The sequence below is a fragment of the Alexandromys fortis genome, unplaced genomic scaffold, assembly GCF_014885135.2.
Source record: "Alexandromys fortis isolate MF-2015 unplaced genomic scaffold, M_Fortis_MF-2015_v1.1 scaffold_163, whole genome shotgun sequence".
Classification (NCBI taxonomy): Eukaryota; Metazoa; Chordata; class Mammalia; order Rodentia; family Cricetidae; genus Alexandromys; species Alexandromys fortis.
In genome coordinates this window covers 2,472,394-2,480,139 of record NW_026068085.1, presented here as the reverse complement: position 1 = coordinate 2,480,139, position 7,746 = coordinate 2,472,394, and the positions used below count along the sequence as shown (strand labels likewise).

Genomic DNA, 7,746 nt, shown 5'->3' with positions numbered 1-7,746 from the left:
GCTCAGAGCATGCGCATGCGCAAGCATGGAGTCCCGCTCTCACTCTTAACCAGTGTAAAGACCATTTTAATCAAATCTCGAGCTAATGATCGCTCAGCTACTTCCCATCACGAAAGCGATGCCTGCGGAAATGCGCATGCGCTTATACTTTGCGGCAGTCCAGCATGTGCCAGGTGGGTTTTGGTTGCTTTCGCTTTGAGCAGAAGTTACATTTTAAAGGCAGTTGAAATGGCATTGGGGGAGAAGGGATTGTGCCTGGAGGTGCTGCTAGGGGTCGTCCTTCTTTGCACGGGACAGCGTGACCCAATGTTCCCTGGCTTAGTGAACTTGGCGGTGATGAGGTGGCAGTGCTTCTGTCACTTGGATGGGCTGTGCCCCTGTGGCCAAGGCCGGGCCGCCTCAGGTGTGGGCCGCGTAGTGGTTTGGATCCCAAGCGGCTGCAGAGCCCTTGTCACGCAGCCTGCCTCGTCGGATCGCCTCTTTTGGCCGGGGCACTAAGGACTATGCTGGTGGTGTGCGGTGAGGAGCCGGGCTTTGTAAGTTTCAGTTTCCAGATATGGGAAAGCTTGGCTGCTCTTTGCCAAGTCGCAAGGGGGCGGGGACAGTGAAAAAAGGAACAGGTTCGAAAAGAAAATGTGGGCTGTGTGATGTGTCTGCTAATTGACGTAGGCTCGGAGCACAAGAGTTGGGTGCAGGATAATGCTATTTCTCTTTTGGTTGTTAGATTCCTTTGGAGAATTCCGGAACAGCAAGTTTCTATCTCAAACTCAAATTCTTCACTTATTATAGCTCCAGGTACATACACTTGTACATTAAACCAATTGTTTTGATTTTTTGATAAGAAGGAGGAGTTCTGTTTATTTAAAAACTTAACTATAATATCTGGCAGCGTCTTGTACAGAATAATTGTAATGAGGAAATACATATTTAGCGGTATGTGCTGAGTGGTCTTAAGCCTTACTACGTATTTACTATGTAACTTATTTTTTTGTGGAATCTATTTTGTAGCCTTCACTCTGACTACTTTGTAGACGGTCAGGCCGGGAGGTTAAATGACTTTTCCAGGGTTTGTGCAAGGAAACTGTTTGAAGAGTCAGTGCCCTAACTCAGAGATATTTTGTCTCCAGTTGCAAATTTTTATGAGTCTACTGAATTTCATCTCTATTAGTGAACAGAATTGTGAGTATAGTGTCACCCTGCAGATGTGTGTGGGTGTGCAAAAACACACTCTTTGTCTCTGAGGAGTTTACAGTCTTGGGGAGAAGAACCTAACAAACAAAGTAACAGTACAGTAAGAAGAGTTATCCAGGTAGATTGCCTCCTAAACAGGGCACACTCCCCAACATTATGTTGAGTTAATTTGGAATGTAGACCATATTTTACAGAATCAATATCAACTGGCATTTAGATTTAGAAAAATTATATTTAGCTTTCTTTTTTTGGCATAGTAATGGTTCTTTGACTACTGATATTTCCCGAGGGCTCTGTTTCTTCAGGCCCTTCTTTTGATGACAGGAGCACATCTTTTCCTCCTTGTTTCTGCCCTTGTTGTGTGAGTGAGAGCAGGTGCTGCAGTGGGTTGATGCACATAGATATTTTAGGGACCCAGAGACAAATGTTGCTAGAATCTCAGAGGTCCTACTTTCCATCTGACAGTCAGTGGGCCTTAAATTCCAGCCTTTACTTCATCTTTCCTGACGGTAAACATTTCTTTGAGCACCTCATCCCACATTTGTGTAGGCTTAAGTATTACAAGTTCTGATTTCGAGCGGGACAGCTGCATGTAACCACTCATTTATTGCTCTTCAATTTTACATGGCCAGAAGCCTGTCTTCCCACTTCCTCTCCATTAGTAGCCTTTTCACACTTTCCCCAGTTTTTCAGATTTCTTCATTGTTTAATGACTGTCTTCTGAACATAGAATGCTCAACAAAAGTTAATCACTGAGTTATTCTGGGAGCAAAGGAACTTTTATGTGTGCATGGGTTTATGTAGCTAGATACCATTCAGGATTGGAGCTCTGGTTTATGACTGATAAAACAAAATACCACAACAGAAATTTATTTTCTCATAATTCTGGAGTTTAGAAGTCCAGCATCAAAGAGTTGTAACGTTTGATTTCTTTTAAGGCCATTGTTTCTGTCTTGTACCTCAGTGTGTCTTCACCTGATCTGTCTTCTGTGCATGTGCTTCCTGGTGTGTCTAAATTTCTTTTGAGAGTGACAGATTGGATCAGGATCTTCCTACAGAACCTCATTTAGCTTTCATTACCTTTGTACTTTGTAAATACTGTTGTATTCTGAAATGCGGGGACTGGTACTTTGATGTGTGAATTGTGGGGGTGTTGTATGTCTTCCTGTGGAAACATGAGCAAACATCTGTTCACTCCAGATAGGGCACCAGCAATAGATCAAAATCACTCTACCATTGTTCATTGTTCAGTTTGCTGAACTAATGAATTTTTGGGCTTACTTAGGAGCATGGGTGAGGACTTACTTAGAGGAAGATGGATGAGTCAAAGGTTGCTGCATCACTGAAAAGCCCATTCCAACATGGGTGATAATTTCAGAAGGCTGTGTTCTTGAAGCTCCCTGTTAATAGCTCAGCTACTTGAGAGTATCCTGCCCCAATTACTGCTTATTTTACCTTGTGGGAAGAGCCTTGGTAATGTATGTTTCGGGTGATTTCTGAGACTTGTGAATTTTTTCTTGAGCATCATAAGCTTTATTTACTTTCTGAGTCTTAAGCCTCCCTCCAGGATGGAATGTTTTCATTTGGAAAAAAGTTACTATATAACACAGGGATACAATTATCCCCACAACAGGCTCAGATCTGTATTGTCTATGATCATTAGCTAATGATTTCTATGTTAGGTTCAGGTTGCTTTAGTAAAAGTACTTTACTCTTTAGATGTTAGGTCTTCAGTTGAACAGTCTGGGTCTCTAGCTTGTGGTCCTCTGCAGGTCCTTTAATATCCAAAGTAACAACAGAATTTCTTAAAGAACTTCCAGTCAGTTTTGGGAAACATACAGATATATATCTAGAAAGGTATTAAAAAGTATGAGAAATGGTTGAATTAAAAAACCACAAAAACAGTAATTTCAAGTTATGTTCTGGAGCATGCTAGTGTCTTTAAAATGTCAGCTGGTTGCTTTGTTAGCTTGTTGGGGTGTTAGGGTTTCCCAGAGGCTTTAAGGTGGCAGTATACATTGAGACTGAGGAGTGCGATCTTTGTGGTGGACACAAATTTCCTGTACCATGGAGTAATACCTCCAAGCATATTCTTTGAAATATACTTTTGGAAATGCTGGCATAGGTCATAAATGTTACAAGATCAGACTAGTGTCAATTTGGTATGGGTCAGGTTGTATGCTTGACACTTCACCTTGGCCTTTGATTTTGAGTAACATGAGAATAGGCAGAAGCAAGTAGAATGAATGGTTGGGAGAGGCACTGATACACAGAGAACTGGAGGGCTGTCCAAGAGTGATGTGTGAGTACTGAGACATTCCTTTTGCTGATCTAGATTTTGTTGTTAGATTGTGGTGTGTCTTATATGTACTACTCAACAAGATTGTGTCCTAGTTAGAGTTACTGCTGTTACGGTGAAACACCATAGCCAAAGCAACTTGGGGAGGAAAGTCAGGACAGGAACTCCAACAGGGCAGGTATGAGCTGATGCAAAGTCTATGGAAGGGTGAGGCTTACTGGTTTGCTCCCCGTGGCTTACTCAGCCTACTTTTTTTTTTTTTTTATATAGAAACCAGAACAGCCGAGGTGTGGCCCCACCCACAATAGATTGGGCCTGCTCCCAGCAGTCACTAATTAAGAAAATGCTCTCAACATGCTTGCCTGCAATCCAATCTAATGGAGGCATTTGAGGTTCTCTCCCCCAATGACTTTAACTTGTGTCAAACTGACATAAAACTAGCCAGTAGAGATTGATTATTTAAGGGGCTTCAAGCAATATGAACCTTGCTTTTGGACACTTACTGAATTGGAGAAGAACACACATCTCGGTGGAACAGTTAAAAAGTTCTACTGCGTTCGAGTTGAGTATATCAGGATAGCGCAGGCTTTTTTGCTAGTACTTATATCCTGGCTTATTTGAAGAGGATGTACTACTCCATGTTTGTTGGCATTTAAGCAGGCAAGAAACTTACCTCTTCAGAGAGCAAGGGATGAAGTTGCAGATGGGCTGAGTGATGTTTTTAAACTTAAAAAATATGTATGTGTGCTGTAGTTACATCATCTCAGCACTTCCCTGCCTTTTATGTCTTCCTGTGATCACCTCCTATATTCGAAGACTGCTCATTCGTTTCCTGGTCGTCCAGACCCAAATAATAACACAGGAACTATATTAATTATAACCCTGTTCAGCCAATAGCTTATGCATATTTTAGCTAATTCTTATATCTTAAATTAACTCATTTCTATTAACCTGTGAATCACCATGAGGTTGTGGCCTACCAGTTTGCATCTTTCTTTTTTGGAAACTACATGGCGTCTCCTCGACTCCACCTACTCTCTACGTGTCTGTTTGGATTTTCTGCCTTGCTTTCCTCTGTTAAGCCATTGGCTGAAAACTGTTTCTTTTTTAACCAATGGTAATACAACATATTCACAGCATACAGAGGGAAATCTCACATCAACCTCCTCTCAAATTCATAACCTCTTTTTCTTTAATTATTACTGTTAGACACTCATATGTAGGAATGAATATATACGTACAACCTGCTGACTCAATTTATTGTTGCTCATATGTACATGTTGTTAGGGTGGAGCACTTGGTTTCAATAACCACTTCGTGGTTTCATTCCTCTCCCAGCAGTCACTAATTGCCTATTTCATCCACAGGCAGAGATCTTTGAGATTTCCACTCTCCATGTTGGCGTGTCAGCTACTGTTGTCATTACCCAGGGCTTGTGTAGGTAACTATATTGTTTTGAGTTCATGGGGACACCTTCCCTGCCATAGATAGGCAACACATGTTTGCAGCAGATGTCCTGGTACTCTAACTCTTATAATTTGATAGCCTCTGGGTGAGCCTTGGGTGTAGGGTTGTGTTGTAGATGAATCAGTTGGAGTTGAGCAACCGCAGTCAGTTGTTCTAAGCATATTGACCAGTTATAGCTTTCTGTGATGGTTTCCAACTCTTGTAAGAGAAGCTTCTCAGATGAAGGGTGAGAGCTACACGGTCTGTCGGTATAAGGGTAAGTATTAGGAATGCGGTTAGAGGGGAAGAGTAAAATGCAGCCTAGAAATTATACAGGTAGGGAAGTGGTAGTGGTAGTTTTTTTGCTAGGCTCCATGGCCTCACAGGCATGGGGAGTTGCTAGGCTTGTAGTCAGAATGAATTCCTTCCTGTTGTGCAGATCTTACTCTTAATTAGATAGCGGTTGGCTTTCACACACATGTAAGTGCCACTGTTGCCTGTGGGGATCTTTACTCTTCTGGTCATCGTGGTTTATAGATATTACTGGTGATTATATTATATATAGAAGACTGTTGATTACTTTTCTCTCTTGTGAGCTTACATGGTACCATCCAGTATCAGAAAAGCTAGTCCTTGGGAAAGAGGACTTTGGGTCAGATCCAGCCTGTTCTCCAAATCCTCTGTCTGAAGTGTTTTGATCAATAGGGACTTACCCTCAAATCTGCTCTTACAGAAACATAAAGGTTCATTGGAAACAAAGACTTCTAAATTTCTCCTACCAACATTCCTTAGCATCCATAAATTATATTAATACATCTTAGTTGTTTTGGATGATTTGTTTTAAGAAATTTTCTTTGAGTTGTTGATTTGGGTTTCATAAAAAATTCCGTAGAGTGAATTTTGATTTGGGATGAAGACAGAATTTCCAAGAGTTTCTGCAATGGCCCCAATTGTCACTTCTGCTATTTTCTGCAGTCTACGTATGGGAAGCAGTGCTCTTAGCTTCGACAGTTCTAAAGTCAAAATAGTTACCAGTTCTGAAAGATTTTGAAGATACTCTATATGTTGCAGTATCAAATATCCATCCAAGATTTAGTTCTTTGTCTAGGAATAAACATTCATTTCACTCTTATGCAAATGTTCTTTGCAACTAAACTTCTTTATGCTTTACTCTCAGTAGGTATTTGATTTGTATACCTTTGTTTATGTACCTGTGTACTCAGGACTGCATAAAGTTTTACAGGTGAAAAGGAGTCATTGAAATTTGGAGATGCAGATTAGTGTCTTTCTGGGAAAGACAAAACACTGAAATCATACAGATTTTTTTTCTCACGTTTTAGATTGTGATCATGTGGGCAGAAGGCTGTTAGTTCATTCCTGGCTGCTCTGCCCTGAAATAATCACACAGAAACCATATTATTTGCAATACTGTTTGGTTAATAGCTTAAGCATATTTCTAGGTAGCTCTTATATCTCAAACAAACCCATCTCCACTAGTCTGTGCATCACCATGAGGTCGTGTCCCCAGGCGGCAGCTATGTGGTTTCTCCCTGACTCCGCCTGCTCTCTCTCTCTCTCTCTCTCTCTCTCTCTCTCTATCTCTATCTCTTTTAGCCTGACTTTACTCTGTTAAGCCGCTGGTCAAAAGCAGTTTCTTTATTAACCATTGGCAATAAAGCATATTCACAGCATACATCAGCTCCCACATTATGATCATGGTGAATCTGATTTTTAAGAACTTTGGAAGGCTTTGGGTGTTTTATATCACTATCTCATGGTTGTTTTACTTAATTTAGATGAAAAAAGTGGGAAAGGAGCAGATTGACATCCAGGTCAAAAAGAAGATGCAGGTGTGATAACAGGTAGGAACTGAGTGGGTTGCTAAGTAACAAGCAGGCAGTCTGTCTTTACTTAATAGTTCTTTCCTATTCCTTCAATAGAAGGACTAGTGATAGATTTTTTTTTTAATTACACTACAGGTTAAAACAAATATGTGGTAGTTTGAATGTAATTGGCCCCGATAACATCATAGGGAGTGGCACTATTAGGAGTGTTTGGAATTAACATGCATACACATTTGTGCACTCATACATGCATATGTGTTTGATGAAGGGAATACCTGAGAGCCCGTATATAAAGGAGGAAGGAATGGGAAGAGAAGGGATGGTTATATTGTAGTGTAAAGAATTCCATGTGGAAACACATAGCTATGGAAGGTACTGAACACGACAGCTGTTCTCAAGAGAAAGTGTGTTTGTCTTTAGTGTGCTCCAAAATAACTTACACAGTCGCAATGTTCCCCGCTGCTGTCCTTATTCTACGTCATCCACCTGAGCATCTAAGGCGGCTGTGCTTTCTCTCACTCCTCTTCCTTCTCCCCTCCTCCTGTCTCCCTTTTCTCTGACTGGAATTCTTTTCCTCTCCATTGTTATGTCCTGTCTTCTAGTAATCATTGTGTGCTTTACCTTCTCCAAATTCCTACAGGACTTTTCTTCTTAATCTTTAACATTTGGTTCTCTCATGGTTCACATGATGTCTTAGATGTCTCTCCAGCTTTAGATTGTATTCTTCAGAGCAGCAGGGTCTTTTTGTGTCATGCATGGGTGAGCTGAGCGTGGGTCCACATGTTGTTTCCAACTTGTGCATGCTCCCACATAAAGTCTTCTTCCCTTCCCTTCCCTTCCCTTCCCTTCCCTTCCCTTCCCTTCCCTTCCCTTCCCTTCCCTTCCCTTCCCTTCCCTTCCCTTCCCTTCCCTTCCCTTCCCTTCCCTCCCCTCCCCTCCCCTCCCCTCCCCTTACCTCCCCTCCCC

At 41.5% G+C, this 7,746-nt stretch overlaps 1 protein-coding gene across 8 annotated transcripts in view; it reads left to right on the top strand.

The window, feature by feature from the left end:
* The first annotated feature begins 100 nt into the window (after window positions 1-100).
* Window positions 101-7,746, top strand: part of Skic3 (SKI3 subunit of superkiller complex) — a 98,242-nt gene continuing 90,596 nt past the window's right edge. The window contains exons 1-2 of one of the 8 annotated variants that reach the window (XM_050122170.1): window positions 139-173; window positions 6,733-6,798. The gene's annotated coding sequence lies outside the window, so the exon portion shown is untranslated. Of the gene's footprint in view, window positions 174-220; window positions 537-724; window positions 796-4,854; window positions 4,932-6,732; window positions 6,799-7,746 lie in introns of those variants that run through there. The other 7 variants (XM_050122173.1, XM_050122172.1, XM_050122174.1 and 4 more) reach the window with 7 other exon arrangements.